Source organism: Tenebrio molitor, chromosome 9, assembly GCF_963966145.1.
Source record: "Tenebrio molitor chromosome 9, icTenMoli1.1, whole genome shotgun sequence".
NCBI classification, from domain to species: domain Eukaryota; kingdom Metazoa; phylum Arthropoda; class Insecta; order Coleoptera; family Tenebrionidae; genus Tenebrio; species Tenebrio molitor.
In genome coordinates, this window is record NC_091054.1 from 12554294 (window position 1) to 12576309 (window position 22016).

At 36.2% G+C, this 22016-nt stretch overlaps 1 long non-coding RNA gene across 1 annotated transcript in view; it reads right to left on the minus strand.

Moving 5' to 3' along the window:
* The window catches only part of LOC138138314 (uncharacterized), a 30827-nt gene extending 27004 nt beyond the window's left edge, over window positions 1–3823 (minus strand). Inside the window, exon 1 of the long non-coding RNA XR_011162006.1 lies at window positions 3628–3823. This is a non-coding gene — a long non-coding RNA (uncharacterized lncRNA). The remainder of the gene's footprint in view (window positions 1–3627) is intronic.
* Between the last annotated feature and the right edge of the window lie 18193 nt (window positions 3824–22016).

The following is a 22016-nucleotide window of genomic DNA, read 5'->3' on the forward strand; positions in this document are numbered from 1 at the left end:
TGATACTTATTGGCATCCTATTAAAATGCATTTTTTTCCCAAATAATATACCTATAGTTTAGCGAAATAACAAAGGTCCTAAGACAGAACCTTGAGAAACTCCAGACGTAACTTTCCATTAGACCCAAACAGTATTGCTAATTTTAATAAGGAATTTACCTTTGAGTTTGAGTGACCTGACCTGACCCAGAGCCCAAATTTGACCTACGAGGTTGTGGGACAACGTAGAAGACTAAAAGCAATTAAAAAAAATTGTACCTCAAAAATTAAATGGCATTTTATTTTTTGACACAGAATTTTTTAAATATTTTTTCCGAGTTCTACAAGAAGCCAGTAGCTCGTGGTTAAAATTTTGCAGATCCATTTTGGGTCACTCTGTATATAAAGCGGCACACCTAAAATTAATCGCCCAGCCAACTACGATGCTAGAAACATTTATAATGTCATTTGTAATCAAATCAACTTTGGAAATGTTGGCAAGTGAACTGCACTGGCAATTGTCAAATGAAATTAAAAAAAAACTATAAGGGCATTTATTTTATTAAATTATAGCAATACTCGTATATGCTGCATAAATGATAGCCAGGAAACACGAATGCGAGAAAGTAGGGTTGCAAAGATGTTTGGTGACGTCTCATGCAAACATTATAAGCAAACGTATGTGCAGCGGTGGTTCAAGTTACAACGAAATGGCTACCAAGAACCTGACGAGAATTCTTAGTGAACGTCAAAAATAACTAGTCAATTGGCACTTTGTACGTTTAAAACATTTGTAGTAACTGACATATATAGTAGATTATATCATTAAGAGTAGAAGTGAGTCTTTTTGTGCTAATCTCAGAGATTGAAGACCGAGACGAATTCGAGGTCGGAAAATGGGCGAGGAACAAAAAGACCTTCTAATCTGAATGATTTATACTATTTTATTTTCAAGCAAATCACGAAAAAAAATCAGACATGAACTCGTTTATTTTCTTTTGCTGTAGTTTACAGTAAAATGACAATTTTCAAATTTTAAGACACCAGTATTATTAGTACTTGAAGGTTCAATAATATAAGTAAAGTCTACTCAAGTTTAAAGTTTACTTTTTAACGTTGAACGGCCATCTTGCTATTTTTGATTTTGACATCTGTCATCCGTGCACATGGGCGACTCGTGTTACACCACAGTGGCACCGGTTAAATATTGGGTAATAATTTCGTTATTTCGCTTTTTCAGAAGCTTTAATTATTGAATATTTCGTGTAGTTATTGATAAATAAATCGTGAGAAATTCTTCAAATGACCTAATATTTAACGCGGTTGAGCCGCCTGTGATTTGAAGTGTTTCAAGTCCGGTTACAAAAAAAAGCCACTTCAACTGTTTCTATAGAGATACACAAAGGCGCGGTTTTCGACCGCTTGAAGATGAACAATATTTTACACAAGTGACACAAAAAGTAAAAGTTAAAATGTTTTTACCAAACTACAGGAATTTCTCAGGATTCTACCTTAGGGCTACTTTATTACCTTCATTCAAATCTATCTGTTGTACTTATTCTTCCCGAGTACCAAAAACTACAAATTAAACTAAACAAAGTTAGTTCGTAATGCATTAATTCTAAACCTCAAATTAAATTTTCAGAAATTAAAACTTTGTTCTTTGTTCTGAGACGTCTGAACGAAAAACTGTTACTTCTACATTAGTTCCAATTACTTTACTCTTTGCCTTTCAAATTTCTAAAAAGTTAAGTTCAGAATTATGTTTTGATTCAGAATAAACACAAAGAAGAATTATAAAATATAAAAAAATTGAGAACACTTGAAACTTCAAAAACAACTGACGTGTCTAACTAAGACATTTAAAAATCACAATTTACGTAAGTACAGTGTGGAACAAAATGATTTTTATCTAGTTACCTTTGCATTACCCTTGTAAAAATACGAAGTGCCGCTCTACGGAAAAAGGGAAGCACTACACTAAACTCAAAATATACATCAAAATTCCAAATGTAATTTATTGCGGAGGGATGATATGGCTAAAATCGTTATTTTAAGGCGCTAGGATAAATTTTAATCGTTTATTAATTCAATTCAATAATAGTTATTTATGCAACAAGTGAGTAAAGTAATACTTTTTTTACGAGAAGGAAAATTTGCGGCTCGAGCGAAGCGAGTGCGCAAATCCGCCGAGTAAAAAAAAAGATACTTTACTAACGAGTTGCATACAAAAATTTTTTGGCGCCCGTAAGTTTAGATAACAATTTTTTCGACACTCAAAATTTGAAATTTTTCTCCTGGATCTTTAAAACACTCGTTTTATTCGCGTTTTAAATTGGCCCACTCATGCCAAAAAAATCCCAATTTACATTGGAACTCGTTAAAAAAACTGCTAATTATGAATGAAAAATTTTATAACTGCATTAAAAAATGAACCGTTACGGCACTTTTTTTAACGCTTCTTGACCGATTCAAAAATCACGTATTTTATGAACGCAAACGAATTAAAAAACTTGCACTTTTTTTGACGAACGTTAAAAAATTAAATTGTAATAATTATTGTCAATTTGATTGATGATACTCGTAACTACTTGAAAAAGAGTAGAGCGGTGCAGGAAGATTTACATGTGAAAAAATTTCAAAGCAAACTAGACGAAAATAATTTTGTTCCACACTGTATATAATTTTTGATTTTCTATTTGATCACATTACACGTTTAAGTGTTACATTTTGTCGTTGTACTTTTTTATTACATTCAAGGTGAATTTGGTATAATAAATTTTCAATTTCTCGAACTCTTCTTTTACGAGCACTGCAAGAAAATTGTCGTGAACCCTTGTTGTCCCCGTTTTTATTTTTACAAATGACAGAAACATTCGCAGAGGAGAGTAGAGTGGTAAGTGGCACTTTAACTCGAAGAACTGAGAATTATACAAACAGCTCTCTGGATAGTAGAACAGTCTTGGAGCGAATGTGAGCGGCCATCAAAAGTGCAAGTCCACAGATTACTCTCCCGAACCTCCAGAGCGCGACTTATTATTTTCTATGAACAATACGGAGTTGCGTAAACGTTGATCACCCACTAATAAAATATTTATTGGGTCCTTGGACCCTCGCTAACCTTAGATTACGACCCAAAGGCACGCCACACGAGAGTGCTCGACTCGATATTTGCATTTCTTTTGCGCTTCCGGTGCGGACCGATCGAGCCGCTCTTCTAAACCAACATTTAAATGCTCTTAAAAGACTACCAAAAATAATTTTGCGAGTTGTGGCCGTCGTTAAAGATTTTCTTTCATATTCCCCCATTTCGCATATTTTACATTAATTCCAGGAAATGTAGATTTGACACTCGAGAAGGTCGGGTTTGTAATTATCTCGCGCGGTCTTCACTCTTTACAATTTGACAAACGCAACGAGGACTAGCGGTTCGCAGACGGTGAAGAGTCAGGACCATATTGCTAATAAAATATTGATCATGCAGGCTGGGGCAGAAAAACAAGACAACCCTCATCGATAATTTTGACCGACTCCAAAAAAAAACTCGTTCCAATTTTTTACAAGAAACTCAACGGTCAAATTTCAATTTTGTTGGCTTTGTTGGCTTTTTTTTTTGTTTCCGAAGAATTGGTGTTAAGTGTCACTTACTTCGCAATATGTTAACTGATGAAATTAGCATCGACAACAGCACACATGTGACAGTACACAAGATTTTTTTGCGACTTATAGATCACACAAACTGACAAGAAACGGCAACTGACAAAGTTCCATCAGCATGTCCACGTCACTGCGTAAATAAACCGTTGACCGACGTCGACGTCGTTCACGCTGCGGCGTCGAAAAACCGAATGAGCGTCGTTTGGTGCCATAACAGTGCTGTAGCGACGTCGCGCGCACTTCTTCTCCTGGTCATGAACAATGAGGAAAATTGCCATAATTACCTGTTATTATGACGTCTAATGGGTTAACTGGAACGTTAAATAAATAATATTGAATTAAAGCAGTGTAGCTGTGCCATGGCGGAGGTGCCGGGACAATATCCGCTTTGAATATTGGATATGGTGGAAATAATAATAAGGATCCAGGTTTAATTATTGGATGTCTGGAGCACTGGTGACTGGAATTCAACAGCATTATTACCTTATGCCAGATCGATAGGTCAATTATGCTCGGGATTTGCACTGTAAATAAATTCCAATATAAAACTTCTTCCGTTAACCTTTTCCTGCGCTCAAAACACTTAAGAACTTTTCTGCACGTTTTTGAAAATTAATGTTTTCTGGTGTTGTTGCGCTCGGTGTGGACTGGATATCTTGTATTTTTTTTTTTTTTTTTTCGGTAAATTACCCCCGACAGAGTTATCTATGGCCGGATTCTCGCACGTCAACCGCCCCCGATAAAATCATATCTAATAACACGGCAATTCCTATTGTCCGTCTCATTCACCTCGTAGTGGCGGTGGTGCAGAGGACCGCCTTGCCATTTTCCTTCACAAAACGCTCCGGATAATGGATTTTATCGGAATCAGCCGACATAGAAGCGGACATTTAGCAGCATACGTGGCCAATTTACCAACTGCTCAATTGATATCTGCCCGAAACCGGCAAATATTTGCCCCGGAATTCTTATATCCATTTTAATCCCCCGATATTTGTTCCAATACACCTGCGGGAATCGACGTCCGCATCAGGATTATAACCGTTTCGATTCCGCTCTGGCACCGGACCAAAGCTTTCAAATAAATAAACAAAAAAATTGAAATCCTTGAGCCAGTTCGTGGTTGTGGAAATTAGGAGGTTGGGCGACAAACCAAGGACAAGTTGTACTCTAGCTGCGAGATTTATTGCAAAACCGAGTTGTCACAATAGGACCGCTGCACAAGTTCGTAACCTGGAAAAGTTTGTGGGACGGACGAGTTTCGCAGTTGCAAATAGACCTCAAGCAATTAAGGTGCACGTATTTAATTTTTTTAATGCGCAAATTCGACATTGAATAAAAAATACAGTGTGGAATAAAATGATTTACATCTAGTTACTTTTGCATTACCCTTGTAAAAATACGAAATGTCGCTCTACAAAAAAAAAAGAAAGCCTAACCTCAAAATATATATACAAATTCCAAATGTGATTTATTGCGAAGGGATGATATGAATGCAAAGTAGAGATTGAAATTAAAAAGGAGCTAACAAAAGCAAGTCACAGCTAGTGTTGAAAGCGGCCACCAACGTTTCTTAATTCAATTTAGTAAATTGTAACAATTGTCAATTCGATTGATGACATTTATTGACAGAACTAATAGTTCGGCACTTCAAAAAAAAAGTAGAGCGGTACAGGAAAATTTACATGTGCAAAAATTCCAAAGGTAACTAGATGTAAATCATTTTATTCCACACTGTAGCACACTGTAGAATGCTTCATGTAGTAAAGTAAAAAAATATTGTTAAATCAAAAACTAGCCTAAACAGATAAGCGCTATTTAAAATAAGTACATAATAAAGAAATCTGACGCACATGTAGAATTGTTATTACTACAACTGACAACGTATAACAAGTCTTTTGCAGAGAAAGGAGAGAGAGGAGAAAGAGATAAAGGAAATAAGAACAGGGGAAGAGGTATGGAAATACATAAACCGAGAGAGAAAAAAAAAGGAATCAGTGAGCAAGGAAACAACATTGCAAGATTGGGAAGTGTACTTCATGAAACTTCTGGAAGGGAGAAAGGAAAAAAGAAAGGCAGAAACAGAAATGAAGAAGAAGCAGACGACAGCAGGAGAAACAGAAATCACAGTAGAAGAGGTGGAGAGGCAAATAAGGAAACTGAAGAAGAGAAAGGCACCGGGGAGGGACGGAGTGCAGAATGAAGCATGGAGTATGGGACTGAAGGAATAATACAGAAATTTGTTGAAATAACGAATGGAGTATGGAGAGGAGAGGGATTCCCGGTAGACTGGAGAGAGGGAGTAATTTGCGCTATTTACAAAAAGGGCTAAAAAAATAAAGTAGAAAACTACCGCGGAATAACTCTCCTAAACACAGGACATAAGTTGTATGCGTCAATTTTGAGCGAGAGAATGAAGAAAGAGAAAAATTCAAAAAGGGAAGGGGTACTATGGACAATGTATACAGGCTGCGTCCTCAAAAACGCCGCAAGCCATATCTCCGTTATTTATGGCTCGATTGAAATAAAACAAAAACTAAAATAAATCACTTTAAAAGCGCTATAAGCACAACATAGACTTTTTTTTCAAAAAGTCATTCAAGGTCAGACGATAGTCAACTTTGTTTTTTCAAATAGCTTGGTATATTTTTTTATACCCATTTTGAAAGAGATTATTTTTCTGAATCTAATGATATGCCACATGTTAGAATGCATTTAACAGTAACCCCAAAAATAAATTAATAAAATAGCATTATTGGATTTTTTTTCCAAAAAAAAATCAGATTACTATGGAAAACAATCCTAAACGCAATAGCAATACAGAATGTGTAATAAATACTGCGTTTAGGATTGTTTTCCATAGTAACCTGATTTTTTTTTTGAAGAAAAAATTACAATAATGAGTGAATAATGATATTTTATTTATTTATTTTCTCAGTTACTATTAAGCGCATCCTAGAATGCGGCATATCGTTGGATCCAGAAAAATTATCTCTTTCAAAGTCGGAATAAAAAAATATACCCAGCTATTTGAAAAAACAAAGTTTACTATCATCTGACCTTGAATGACTTTAAAAAAAAAAATTAATCTATGTTGTGCTTATAGTGTTTTTAAAGTGATTTATTCCAGTTTTTGTTTTATTTAAATCGAGCCATAAATAAGAGATATGGCTTGCGGCGTTTTTTAGGACGCACCCTGTAGATCCTGGATCATTTAACGAAGAATGAATTAAAGAAGAAAGGGGGGAGTCGTATTAATATGAAAATTGGTAGCCGATTATAATGGACTGCTCCAATATATAATATACTATTTCAAAATGGTGACACTTCCGGGAATACCGGAAATCGTCGCCATCTTTGTTTTTTTAAATAGAAAGACCCCATTTTGATTTCAAATTTAGATTCTACGTTAAATTTTGAGTTTAGAGTGTCCTTTTGTCAACACTTACCTGTCATCGTTTTAGACCTATGTCATCTTTTTCGCAAAAAAGCGGGGTTGCAGGGCTTCACTAAAAAATCCTCCTTAACCTTAATAATAGATTTTTTTTTTAATTGAATTGCTAAAGGTTTGGCCGATCTTTTGCGTCACTAGTGACATTTTTTATGTTTCGTAGGCCTACTACAATTTTTCAAAATTGATAATCAAAAAATGTCGAAAACTTCATTTTTTTTTTAAAAAGATGTCATAGGTCAGAAACAATGACAGATATGTATTGATAAAAGAATGATGTAAACTCAAAATTTAACGTAGAATATAAATTTGAAATCAAAATGGGTCTTTTCTATTTAAAAAACGAAGATGGCGTCGATTTCCGATATTTCCGGAAGCGTCGCTATTTTGAAAATATTTTATTTGAACTTAGAGCAATCGATTGTAGTCGGCTGCCAATTTTCATTTTGGGGAAATCAGAAAGAGTCTACGGTCTACGTGAATCACCCTGTATACACTGTTTGTAGACGTCAGGGCGGCGATTGGCAAAATAGACACAGAGAAAATTTTTGGGTGAATGAGAGAGAGAGAGAGAGAGAGAGAGGAATAAGCGAATGGCTGGTACGGAAGATTGAGGAGATATACGCAAGAACCAAAAACAAAGTGAAGGTGGAAGAGAAAGAAGGTGAATGAACCTGGCGTTTGCGGATGACTTGGTAAGTGTGACAAAGAGTGAAAGACAAATAAAAGAAAGTGGGAAAGTACGTGAGGAAGAAAAAGCTGGAAGGGAATGTTGAGAAGACGAAAGCGATGGTGTCCAATGAGAGAATGAGTGGAAATGGGAAGGAAGGAAAATAGAACAAGTAAACGAGTTCAAATACTTGGGTTACACATTCAACGAAAGGTGCATATCAGAGAGATAATGAAGGTAGTGGAATGTGTGGGGAGTAGGAGAGAGAAAGTGGGGAGGTGATTTCAGGAGGAGAATGATGATGTTCGAGAGCATGATAGAGAGTATATTGATGTACGGAGATCTGGGGATGGAAGGAACAAGAAGAGGTAGAGAAAGTACAAGAGAAATATGAGAGTGGACAGATAAACGCAAGTTGCATAGTGAGGGACGAGTGCAAGAGTAATAGGCTGAGAGTGAAAGCAGGAAAGAGAGGGGCAAAGTTTGAAGATAAAATGGATGGAAGGGAAGAGTGCAATATACTAACGGAACACGAAGAAGAAGGAGAGAGAGAAATATTATCACAGAAACGGATATGTTAGTAAAGAAGTGGAAAGATTAAGAGCAAAAGGAGATTGATGAATGTAGAGCTGAGTGAAAGGGACAAAGACACAGACAAGCAAGAAAGAAGGGTAAGAATCAAAGAATCCAGATACAACAGGAAGTATGAGAGGTGTATAACAGAGGAAATTCCGAAGTATCTGGAGAGAGAGAGTGCAAGAGAAAGAAAAATGATGACGAGATTTAGATGTGGGAACCAATAGAGAGAAAATAGGTATTGGAGGGAAGGAGAGGAAAGAAGGTACAGAACGTGCCAATTGAACACATGTGGAATGGGTGTAGCGAAATGAGAGAAAGGGAGAAAACGATACTGAATGAAGACGGAAGGGAGATAATATGGATGAAAGAGATATGGAAGAGGAGGGAAAGAATAGAAAAAGAAAGGAGGGGGGATAGGAAAAAATGTCAATGTGTGTTTGGAATTGGACGCCCGGAGGGCACATAAAGCATTTATTAAGTGTAACAATTCTTTCGCTTGACTGTTCCAGGATTTGCTTTATAAGTTATCTAAGTAACTCAAATGATTTGCATAATATTCCCCTACGATGGTTTTACCCTTTGGGAACAATCAATCATGATTATTCCTTGGATTGTCCGAAAACTGGCGCCGTGATTTTTTCGATAGATGGAACTTCCTTTGTATTCTTTGGAGGAAGAAAATTATTATAACTCCACTACTTTTTTTCTGGATTTTTCTCATATTGTTATATAGTTTGTTTCTTAATTTGACTAGCTTTTAAATATCCAAGTAAATACATAATTAGGTAAAAAAAAAGCATACCTACTATAAGTACATATCTTTAAAAAAGTTTTGTCGTAAGTTAATGTAAAAAAATACACTAGATCGGTAAACTCGAAACACTCTTCAAGCGCCTAATGACTTGAATAGTTTACTGATGGTATCACTGACGTGTGACTGCCACGTTAATGAATCATTCAAGGCAATTCCAAGTAAATTCACATCCTTTCCTGCGGTTATTCGTCGATTTGAAGAATAAAACTTTAAGTTTTACTAACATTCACACTACATTCACTGCACGCAAACGGGTGTTTAACTGGGGACAAATTTCTTTCCATCGTAGTTTTTGAATATTGTAAGAAACGACCACACAAAATTAAAGTGCTGTAAAATTGGAATTATTTACGACTGCCAAGAAAATCAAATTTTAGGTAATACGTTTTACAAAATTTTCAAATCATTTAAAAAATTGCTGATGGACTGAAAGACATGATAAATGTTTGACACAAAAGCACCTAACTCTGGTTAAAATATTTTTATTAGCTGTTTACTACTCTAAGAGCAAAAACACTTGCATCTACCTACATTTTTAAGATCTAGATATATTGATGAATATATTCTCGGTAAAACTAGAGCTGGTAACTTGAGTGGATGATGCGATTCCACCGTATGAATCAATAAGTGAAATGAACTCCATTAAATTCTCCTGAAAAGTGTACCTAAAACAATAGTATACAGGCAAATGTCAAAACCAATACAACGTTCACTCGAGAGAAAAGTAATAAAATTTCAATTATCTGCCGTTCTAGAAGAGGCAACAGAATAATTGTAAAATAAAAATGCGCTAGTCTAGAAAGAGTGGTAGGAAAACTGTTCCGGTCATATTCTACACCGTTGGTTAAGACGTTTATTCTCTAGTTCCATAAAACGAATCCGTGACAACTTGTATCGATGACCTCGTCGTAATCCTAAAGACACACTAAAGCTAACCGCTTTAATTAAGCAGAAGAGAGTGCAAGATTTAGTGATGTGTTCTTGCAACGCAACACGGAGAACTGCCACTGAAGAAAAGTGAAAATAAAGCACCCCGACCCCAGTTCATATTTAGATCGATACCACTAGAAATTTGCAAGTAATGGAGATAATTTCTAAAGCTAAGAATTTTAATTAAATCTCAAGTCTAAAACGTTTTATCTTGGAGGGGCGCTTTGTCCGTTTCGACAATCGAATCACTCCATTAGTGCTAATCTCAAAGTAAACTGCGTAAAACTGAATTCGAAATTGGTCCATTATCGATATCCACTGGCCCGTTGGTATTTTCGCCGTGCAACTTTCCTACTGGTCAAAAACAAGTCTATTACTTTGACAGATTTTATCTATGCGCAGCAATGCATTGTGTGCGTTATGTGTAAATTAATTGTGTCCGGAAAGGCGATTAATCTCGTGATCAAAGAACCGGTTACCAAATTACGAAATTAGTTGTGACGTTTCAGTAATTTAGCCAGCCCTTCGTGTCTCGACCCCTCTCGGTATTGATATGCAGCTAAGTAGCCAAGTCTTGAAGTTTGTGTTGGAGTCGGAAATGTTCAAGTACCCCAAACATATACATATATTAACATACATACCTGGGCCAAGTTTTCAAACAGCCGGAAGTTAGAATAGGAATCACGAGGGCACATAAATAACCCGAAGGTGTATTGATTAATGGGTCCCTGTTCCAGAGGGCACACCTCGCGTGTCAAGCCACTGCGAAGAACATAACCCTCAAGGGTTACCCCATATCAGCCCAAGTTCAATCTATTAACATATGTCAATATGTTATGAGAGCGTGTCTTTGGAGTCATTAGACTTACCCTTGTCGCCCGGGGTAAATGAGACAGATCGAGCTGTCTGCAACGCCGTCTCGTCTCTTTAATATCGCTCGATTAATGGTCTTATAAATTGCGATCAAGTTTGGATATCTGCGACCACGGATTTGACCCTCCTCGAAGTTTACGACTTGGAGGCCTTAATTACGTATAAAATTCAAACGGCCGCTCCGAAAGAATTGAGCAATTTGGCTTCGTGCTAAGTGGAAATATCTATGTATAATTGCAGTGAAAATATTAAATACAACATTTCCCAGCCTAAACCAACACGCTTTCCTTAATTTCCCGGCGTAATATCCTGTACGACGAGTTTGCGTGCAATGTCGTCCCCCTTTAACAGCTTTACAGAAAACTTAATTTTTGTAATCGCACGCCTCCTTCAACCGCGTCATATTTTACATTCTTTATCGGGACGCAATCCAAACTTTAACGCATCTCGCAAACTTAAAACGATAAAACTTTTTCGCCAACTGTTCGCGCTCTCATAAAAATTAATGGATTTTTTGTATCACATTTTAAGAATGTTGTTATTAATTCGATACGGCGTCTCCCATCGATTTTAAAGCCGACGATTTTAATTTATCATCCAGGCGGCTTTACTGTATAAACACCACGAAATTACCTACGGAATAATCAATAAGACAGTATTGGCCGCCCGGCTATTTGTTTCAATTAAAATATAAATTAACTAACCCAAAACTACCTCAGACCCGCAACAACTGAAAAGCTTTCACATTTTAGTTTCTATCTATTTCCTTTTCCTTTTTCTGGTGCAATTTCTATTATACAGGGTTATTCACGGAAAGGTTACTTCTGGATCTTTTTTTGCCACAACCAACAATACCAATGGCACAAACTACTAAATCAAATACAGGGTTATTTACGAGAGACTTCCGATGAAAATTTCGTTGTATGCAGGCGAAACTACAATTTCCAAAAGTTTCTAGATTCCTAAATTTATAAAAAGTAATACTTAAATCAACGATTGCTAGCCCTTATATTGTCTGTGACGTCAGTTTTCACATTTTTAAATAATCATAATTTCTCAAGACTTTTTTCATAAAGTACACAAAAGATGAAAACGGATATGATTCTCATATATGGACAATGTAAAAAAAAATGGTGCGCAAGCTACATTTATTTACAGACGGCGATTTTCAAATAGGTAACATCCATGTTTGTTGTAAAAATTTTTGCTCGTACAGTTGGCTTCAAAAAAAAACGGGAAATGAAATTTGACGTAATGTGAATTGTAAATTTAATTTGTCAATTTATGTCAGTTTATGTCTGTTTGACAGTAGTATTTCTGACACATAAGTCCAGTTTTTTAACCTAAATTCTAAAAGGTCGTTTCAAACTATAAAAATTTAATAAAATCTGACAGAACTTTTTCTGACAGTTCCCGTTTTTTTTTGAAGCCAACGGTAACCTCAATAAAGAGAAAGTGTCATGATTAATCTTATTCGCCAAGCTACTTGGATTGCTAAGTTATTTCGAATTAAACAAAATATTAAGTTCTAGAGATTTCTTGTATTTTGGGTTGCATATAACGAAATTTTCATCGGAAGTCTCTCGTGAATAACCTGTATATTATTTCTTTTAAATTAGAAATCAAAGTAGGTTGGATAGATTTGTTAGAAATGTCAGATTGACAGATAACCTGTATTTAATCAAAATTCAACAAATAAATTAACAAATTAAATTAATGTAAAGTGGGTACAGGTTGCAAAGACACACTTGTCAAACTATGATTTTCTGGTCCCTTTGTGCCTTTATTTGGTTCAGAAATATTGAAAAAATGCTGTTGCTAATGACAAGTGTGTCTCTGCAACCTGTACCCACTTTAAAACGTGTTCGAAGTACTTCGAAATATCTTTCTACACTCCATAAATGAGGATCATGTCAGTCTTTTCGTCGTTATTGTAAAAATACATTCTTCGAATTGACTTGATTTGTTGCATTAATGTCAAAGATACAAAACTTAGAGCCATCGTGGTTTCAATTATAATTAATTTTAAAATTTGAGATTAAGAAGTTGTTGCAATATGTATAATGGGTTGCGGCAAAAAGAAATTCAGAAGTAACTCTCCTGTGAATAACCTGTATTCTTTGCTAATCTTTAATTCCTCGAATGTTTCAACGACACAATGTATTTATCCTTTCTGCATCACTTTCCGTTCTTTATTTTCTGTTGTTTTGTTCTTTTTTAGATACATAATACATTAAAGCACATTGTTTTTAAAGGCTACACTTTTTGTGCATAGTCGTGGCACTGTAATGTTTTGTAATATTTTATGAGGGAACTTTTAAAGAACGATTTTAAACTCATTAATTCAAACCAGCTTGTCAGATGTAAATTAATCATTTTATTCAGAGCTGAGCAGTATTTACCCAATAAATTTAATAATTAATTAGAAGTGATTAAAGTCTTCCACATTAGCAACAACGTAATCTGACCAAAACCCAGAAACTCAATTCACTGTTCTAGTCTATTAAGGTTTCATAAAACTAATGTGTTTTTAGTAACGGTTGTTAATTTAAACTTCTCCTCAAAGTTAGCGTTGAAGAGTCTATTGTGAACGCACCATTCGTCAGTCTGCAGAGTAAAACATAACCCAAAAAGTGAGGAGTGAGGTTAGATTTCTGCGGTTAGATTTAAACAGCTGATTCGTGATCCGTAATCCGTGGTACGGTCACAATCCACTAACCTCACTTTTTGCTTTGTTTATGTTTTTACTCTGCAAACTGAACAGGAATCAGGATAAATAAATAATAACGAATTAATATTCAACCAAACATTCTTTGCAACCACCCATGTAGCTTTCAAGATATCAAAATTTTAAAGTTGACACTATTAAATTTAACTTCTGATTTTATCTGTAGGCGTGTCGTATAAAATACACAGATTTTTAAATTATCTTTTGATTGACATTTTACACAACTTAATTTTAAAATTAAATGTCACCGTATGCAACGTTCATGATTTGTATTATAAAATAAAATTGAAATATAGTTGATGCTTTTTGCAAATTTAATTAAATACGCAGTTTCAATATGAAATGCACACCAATAATCTAAAGGCAATTACCATTAGCTTTAATATCTGAAAATTATTTTGATTTATTGTAATCTGCCACAATTGGGTATTAAAATAATAGTGTTATCACCATTAATAATTTGTACATTCCAATATTACCTACACGCCAATTTAGATAATACCAAAATGCATTCATATCTAGCTGACGTTTATCGACCAACACTCGCCGTGTAAATACAGAAATCAAAAAAGCAACCAGTATTGAAAATAGAAAAAAATTAGAGAAAATTAGCACACGTTGGGAAAAAACACATTTATTATTCATTTCAAAGTAAATTTGCACATTTGAACTGAAAAGGACAGACTACAAAGTTGCACAGGACAATATTGCCTGTCATAATTCGCGAGTCTGTGTGAATGTCTTTGCGGAGAAAAATGAAAGGTGTGAACTGTATCAACAGAAACAACCAAAAGACATCTCTGCCAAACGGATAGTAACGAACTCGAATTTACATTTTGTATCAAAAAAGACTAATGAATGAATTCTGATGGCAAAAATGACGAAAAATGTAGTCGTAGAAAAAGTATCGTATCTACTCGCGTGTAATAGCTGTTAACCCAGTCGCTACTCGTGCCGCATTCACTCTCATGGGAAAAAGCCATTACACGAACAGATTGTTTGCTACCTATATTTTACACATAATCAATATTGATTGACTAAAAAGATTGGTTTTTTTTTGTGGAGCTTCAAGCCTACATTAAAATGTACAGAGCATGAGCACAAATTAATGAAAAGTTTCTTTTTTGACAACAGAGTAGCTGTTGCAACTTTAGAATCCAAGAATTGCCGACTCTTGCAACGACTCCGATGGCTATCTGTTACGCGATCAAATAAAAAGCTTCGACTGTCGTCGCTCTCCAAACAATTAATTTAGCAACAGTTTACAATAAAACGTCGGTTTAATATTTCCACCGGCAATTCCGGCACTTTCATTACACTTCTCGAAGTTTTACGGCGGCGCTCGCCGTAAATTCTTCTATTTTCATTGTGTCGCGTCGGTCCCATGTGGTTTCTTCAAAAATTCGGCCGCGTGTGTTAAATACGTTCCGCTGGTCGTTCATTCAACCGCTGATGGCACGTTTAGTGCCGTGTCGACCGCCAGCATTCAGAATAGAACGGCCCTTCAGTTACCGTTTGACTGCTGTCGGTAAATCTCTGTAATAGTTGGGGGGTGCCCCTGAACTGGATTGTTCCTGTTATTGCTTTCGTATGCACCGGGGTGCCCGTCTTAACGGTGAATAATGCATCTACTGGATTCCTCCGACAAGTCAGCTGTCAGTAATCTATCGAAGTTAAGGTCGACTTCGACACTAAACTTTCTATCCGATTTCTCTCTTTCTTTGGGAAACAGCCGTGTTTTGATTGGTCCTTACACATCGTACAACTTCCTATTTGTCAAGCATTTTCACTTTTGTCAGGACGAAGCCGCTGAAAAGAGTGCCCCATCAAGAGGCGGGTATTAAAAGAGTATCAGAGCTTCGAAGCCCTTTCATAAAGCAGTGTCATAACTGCCTGAAACGAAATATGTATGTAAATAACTCGACACGGCAATTATAAAATTAAAAGCTTCTGAAATTTATGGAGCAGGACTGCAGGGGCGACCGGAGTGGAAAGAATGGTAAAGAGAAGGGGACCAACAGGGACACATAGCCGTACTCGGGGGATGCTAGATAGCGAGGGTGAGCAGGACATGGCGATTGTTTTAAACACCACCTCCTATTTGTTATCCTACAATTAGGTTTATCGTTAGATATATATTTGTTTGGTAAGCGGTTTGTGCGGGCGCCCTCGATCGTACGGGAAAAAAAACTTTGGAAGCCCCTTTGTCGTATAGAAATCAAGAATGACGCAGCTAATAGGATTACGTCTTGGAAATTTATCGGGATATTTTGGATAAATGCCAGTTTTATCGAGGCACTGTGATTTCGGCGGGTCAGAGTTTCTCTTCGACCAAACAGGACAATTAAGCATCCGCTGCCTGTGTTGTTCTTTGCAAGAACAAATTTTATATTTTCCAATTTACCACCTCTCGTATAATAAAATTAATGGTGGTTTTTCACATGTGTTCTTTATCGCAGTACAATGGGTCGTAATGATAATAAAAGGTCTGCATCCGTGGCACGTGGATAATAAAAAGCGGTTCCATCATTGCCATTAGACGACATCAAGTGACTGTCTGTTCTAAAGAAACGGCAAGAAGTGCTCTGATTGTCTGCATTGTGCTGCACAGAATGACTCACTCTTCATTTGTATTGTTATTTTAAGGGAAAATATGGTGCACTCATCTTCAATGTAAATTACTTGTAATGGCAAACTACCACCCTGCTTCTCCGTTCCTGATTGACGGACGACCTAGGGAGCACTCGGGTTTGGTATTTTAATATTTCATAAATCAACCCCGACTGGTTAGTTATTCCATTCCACGAATCCACCAACTACTAAATTAAACAAAATTGTTCAAGTAAAAATCGTGCTCGAAATCCCGCATTACGGCATCGGTCATAAACAAACTAAACATTCGCCGACATCACTTATTAAACTACCTTTGTAGAATATAATGAGCGAAAGCCCAGATTTCTCCGTATAGCTTGTAAAACAGTGACTGCAGGCCGGGTTTAAAGCTTTTGTGTGCTTTATAATACACCCTCCGCGTTGAAAATCATTCATATCTTCCACTCCGTTTGGTAACAATGAGAGGAAGATCTGGATTTGCATAAATTCGCTTGTTGATGTCTTTTGCGAGCGTGTGGGAACTGGTGGGCGAGGTAGAGGGTTGAAAAACACTGAGTTCAAACGTTTGTCTAACGGATTGGTTCTGACCAAATTCACTGTTGCCATTTGTCTTTTGCATATATGTAAAATCCAAGCGCGCTTTCGCAAAAGCTGTGCTTTCGGACTACTGTGCACCAAAATTAGAATAAATAATTATTTTACATAACCTAATAAACGGTTTTTCTCAAATTACAATAATCTCGTCCTCCCTTTTTATAAGCCAAAGAAGATAAAAAAAGTTTTTCAAGATCAAATAACAACAAACAACAAATTAAATTTTTCGGAAGTGAAACTATTATTTTGTGCTGTAATTTGTCTGTTATTACTTTGAATTTGTAAGTTGTCAATTCCATTACCGCACCAGTACTGTAATAATTTCATTACCGCACTCGTTGGGATAAGCAGATTATTACACTTCTGAAATGAGTGCGATATGGTGTAACTTATCCCACGATGATAGATAAACACTTTTACACAATAAAAACTGAATTTAAGAAATAGACAATAGCAGTGCTCTTGTATGACCACTTTTACGTACATTTATAATATTCAATTAAACTCTCTACAAAGGTAAATATGTATTCATTAGACATATGGAAATCTTAGATTCCACATCTTCTAAAATACCGTTCACATTTTAAAAGTAATAACTCAAAAATTATTTATGAGACCTGTTTGATCTATTTTAACGTAAAGAATCTCGTGTTAAAATGTGAGACTGTAATTAAGAGACACGTGTCTAAAAAACGTTGTAAACTGTTTTTCTGGCTCGACTCTGCTTACCGTCTCGTGGGAACACGTGTTTAAAATTTATGACGGAACACAAATATGTACAGGGTGGGGCATCGTATACGCACACGCGAGAAATCACCAAAAAAAAATGTAAATTTTAACCAAAAAGTCAAATTCTGTTTTTTATACTGACCTACCCAGATTCACTTCCTATAATTATTTACGAAGTCAGCGGAAAAAAAACACCAATTAGATTTTGAATTAAACGCAGTTTTACATTTCAACTTTCAAAATCATTTTTATTTATGACCTGCTAGGTACTTGTGCTGTCGTAAATTTAGGTGACAATGGAAACTGTCATTTTTATGGCAAAGCTGTAAGTAAGAGGCTCAAAACGGCCGGCTACTAGTGAATGGTCCTTTTGTTGGCAAATTATAGCATTTGGGCCACGTGTTTAAATAAAAGTGGAAAAACTTTATAGGTAAATTAACAGTTAATTCAGAAAACTAATAAAACTGTTACGGCCTTATTTATTAACAATAAAAAAATTAAAATTCTCAAATATACCTTATCAATCATTAGTTAGGTAAAAAAAATTTCGACAATTTTATTTAATTAGAAGTCACGATTTCTCGCGTGTGCGTATTCGATGCCTCACTCTGTATAGATTTAGTTTAATAAATTATTCAAATTGTATTACAGACTTGATACAGTAATTCCGACCAGATCAAAATGTAATGGTAATTGTAAAATATTGCGTTACGTGTGTTGGCAGCACCCCTTACATTATATACACATGTGTTATTATTTATTGGCGTACCATACCATTTATCGTTTAATAAATGAAAAGTGCCGAAGAAACTTTAGTGATTAAAATAAGTGCTGTGTAGAACTTCCCGGATGATAAAAAAAATATGTTTAGTGAATAGTTAATACACTGTTATTTTTCCATGTGAAATCTGAAACTAAATTATAGGACTGTAATGTAAACATTTTTCGACAGTAATCCACAGTCGGATGATAAATATTAAATTATAAGCATTTCCAGGAGGTATCCGGCGTTACTGCACCATCCCCCTAATGTTATATTTCCTTCGAGAAAACCTCCACAGGACTGGCTTCCAAGCATCATTAAGAATGAAACGACCGAAATAATTAATTAAAAAGCTTGCTCAAACGGATCCAGTGCATGAGACATTTTTTCTTATGCTTTAATTATAGACGCGATATGTGCGCTTTTTAATTAAACAATGAAGTGCCACCCTTATTTCACGAAACATGGCGTCTTAGACAATCCCTGAGCGGCAATTCCAGATAATCCCGAGCAACCCTATTTGAAGGGTGCAATTATTGCAGTAGTGCATCTTGGCGAAGGTTTGTGCTGTCTACCGCGGCGGCGACTCCATGACGTGCAGTACTCGAAGTGGCTTTAATTAAGTACGGATCTGCATGCCGACGTTTAATACGCAAGAGATGAATATGAATCGCATAACGGTCATGTAAATTGCGTTTACAAAGTGGTTATAGTTGCTCCTTAACCTTGGTTCAGGTTAAACCTAAGGCAACTTTGCGGCAGGGATCACGGTTAATTGAATAAGCAAGACGTATACTGTGTTCAATGTTAACTAATTGGTGTCACGATATGAAGTTCGTTGTGTATTACGTGTGGTCCCTGTTTAATTACTCGGATGGAGAAATTTTCCAGCTGTTTTCATTTAATAATTGGAAAAAACACTGGAAGATGAGACCTAAATCTAATTTTTATTCGCCTGGTTCTAACAACTAAAGCAGTGTTGGAATTTTATCTGAGCGTAATTTTCTTTTGCTCCATTTAAATCCCTGTAACTAATGTGTCTGTCGTCCGAGGATTCAGCAGGACTACTGAAGCTACGATTTACTACGACTTGTCTACGGAAGACGTTTAAGAGACAACACTATCTGAAACCAAAGACACCTAATTAACTCAACCATTAAAGCATTATCAATTCTGGACTTATTTAGGCAATTGAGACGGAATTGAAAATGCAACCCACAATACATTTGAAACGCAAAGCTAGGTAAATATCCTAGTCTGGAGTCTTGTTTTTTTTATAAATCGTTCCGTACATATTTACAAACTTTTTCACTTAACTCGTTAAGCCAACTGGAGTGATAATTACAAAAGATACTTGTGCCACTAAGACTTTTAACTGTCTTTGTAGTCCGACAACACATGCTGAATATAAAAGCACTAATGGTCGGAGTGAAGTAATAAAGCTTTTATTTCAAGAAATCCTTGCAAGTTTTTGAAAGTCTCGTCGTGAAGAATTACGACCGTAAAGTGTTCGCCATGCACGAAGGGAAACTACAATAGATCATAATAACATTGAAATCAACTTCATCCTTGCTACCCCAATTGGTATGCAACGTCTCGTGCACTTGTGCACTTGGAATTACAATTTGAAAAATATTCACAGCTCTTATATTTCATGAAAAACATGACAACGACAAGCTCACCACAACTATAAAAGCCAAAGACATTCCGTGTCTTGTCTGGCTTTGATCTGGAAGTTTCCTTGAAGGTGTCACATTCCTAACTCTCTGAGGTCAAACATTCACCGAATTGTTAAATGACATGACAAGCATTGTTAACCCGAGGGACCAACTTAGCTGTCTCACTATAATAATCTGTACAAGCCCGTTAAATTCCAACAAACTAAATTTAATTATCATTAATTCACCCGCTCACGCTCCAACCGGCGACACTTTTACTGTGTGACGTCAGAGGGTTGCACATGTTGACCAGATTCTTGCACCATTTCTTGAGCAAATTACGACCCCCGCGCCCCATTGTCACGTCGTAATCATATTTTCCGTTGGATGTTATTAAGGCCAGAAGAGCAAAACGAGTTAAGTCTAAATTCAGGTTGAAAGAAGACGGGGTTGGGTCGTCGGTTTGTTACCCTCGTTTCCTAAATAAGAAAACAATCTACGCAGTGGGCGTGTTTTAATTTGGGCCCGGGTTGGCAAAGACACCACCACCGGTTCGGTTGCGTTAATTTGGTGCGTGCCAAGACCGTCGTGATTGATAGCTGTAAGCATTGATTATCTATTGTCCGGACTAATAGCGGAGTCCTTCAGATCCTTCTCGGGCATAATTGCGCCCTTGCGGGATCAGCAGAATACGACGGAACGGCCCTGACATAAAAACGGGGCTCATCCGCTTCTTCGCTGATTATGTAAGCGCAAAAACGGCGGTTTCATTCAATTGCTTGGATATGCTTTTGTGTTTTCCTGTAAGTACATAATAAGTGGTCCTTTTTTATAAATCCGTGCATACCCACCGTAGTTTTTATCAGACAAAGAAATACACACGTTCCTTATCGATTGGGAAAAATAATATCTAGAAAATTTATTCACCTCTCTCGAATAAAACTCTAGGAAGAGATGATTACTACTTCTGATTCAAACTGGCTGAATGGCAATAGTTTGAACAGGACCCCCAAAGAATTCCTCATATTCCTGTTAGGGGAGAAATCTTATTAGGCAAATATTTTATTATAATAGCTATTTGTGTATCAAGGCCAAAAAGTGCATCTTTTTCGTCCGAGTCGGAGTTTTCTGGCCGAGGCGCAGCCGAGGCTTGAAAATAGGCGAGGACAAAAGGTCCTTTTTGGCAGAGGTGCACATTAATTTTTTTAGGCAAAAGACATGTAATTGGAAAAATTACAAATTTATTGTGTATGTTTCTTTTTCAAATATGTACTATTCCGGACACGGAATCTTGGCCACGACTGACATTTAACTGACAAATATGTGTGAACGGGCCTTTATTAATATAACCCATATAACCCAACTTTTGACTCGATAATGCCATTTCCCTGCTTTTTTGATGTCACAAGAAAAACTTCAAAGTGATTTTTAATAATTGTCACTTATTAATGACACTAATGACTGGTCAACATTATTTTTTTTAGAAATGTCTGAAAAATGTCGGCCAAGATTCCGTGGCCGGAATAGTAAATAGGTACATTTGTTAATACATATTAACATATTTTTTTTAGTGTTGTCATTTGTATGACATTTCATAAGCGTGCATTTAATTTTTTTGATATCATTACACATTGATTTGACAGTTTTCAAAATTGCGCGACTATGAACTGTCAAAAAAACATCAACTCTATCCTACCTACACAGTTGCCAGATGAATTTTCGTACATAGTTGCCATACTTGGCCACAATCATTTTGAATCACCCAATATTTGCATAATTTATGGGGACAGGACAATTATCGGTTTTGTCGGTTTCGTTGCTAACTTATTAAATAGACCAACAGATGGCGCCACAATCAACGTTCGAAAATCAGTTACTTTTCGTCAGCTTGTGAGTACGTAAAATTATGGTTTTGACATTTAAAAATTGCAATTTCAACAAGTTTCCTATTTTAACTTAGAATAGACCGATCATTAAG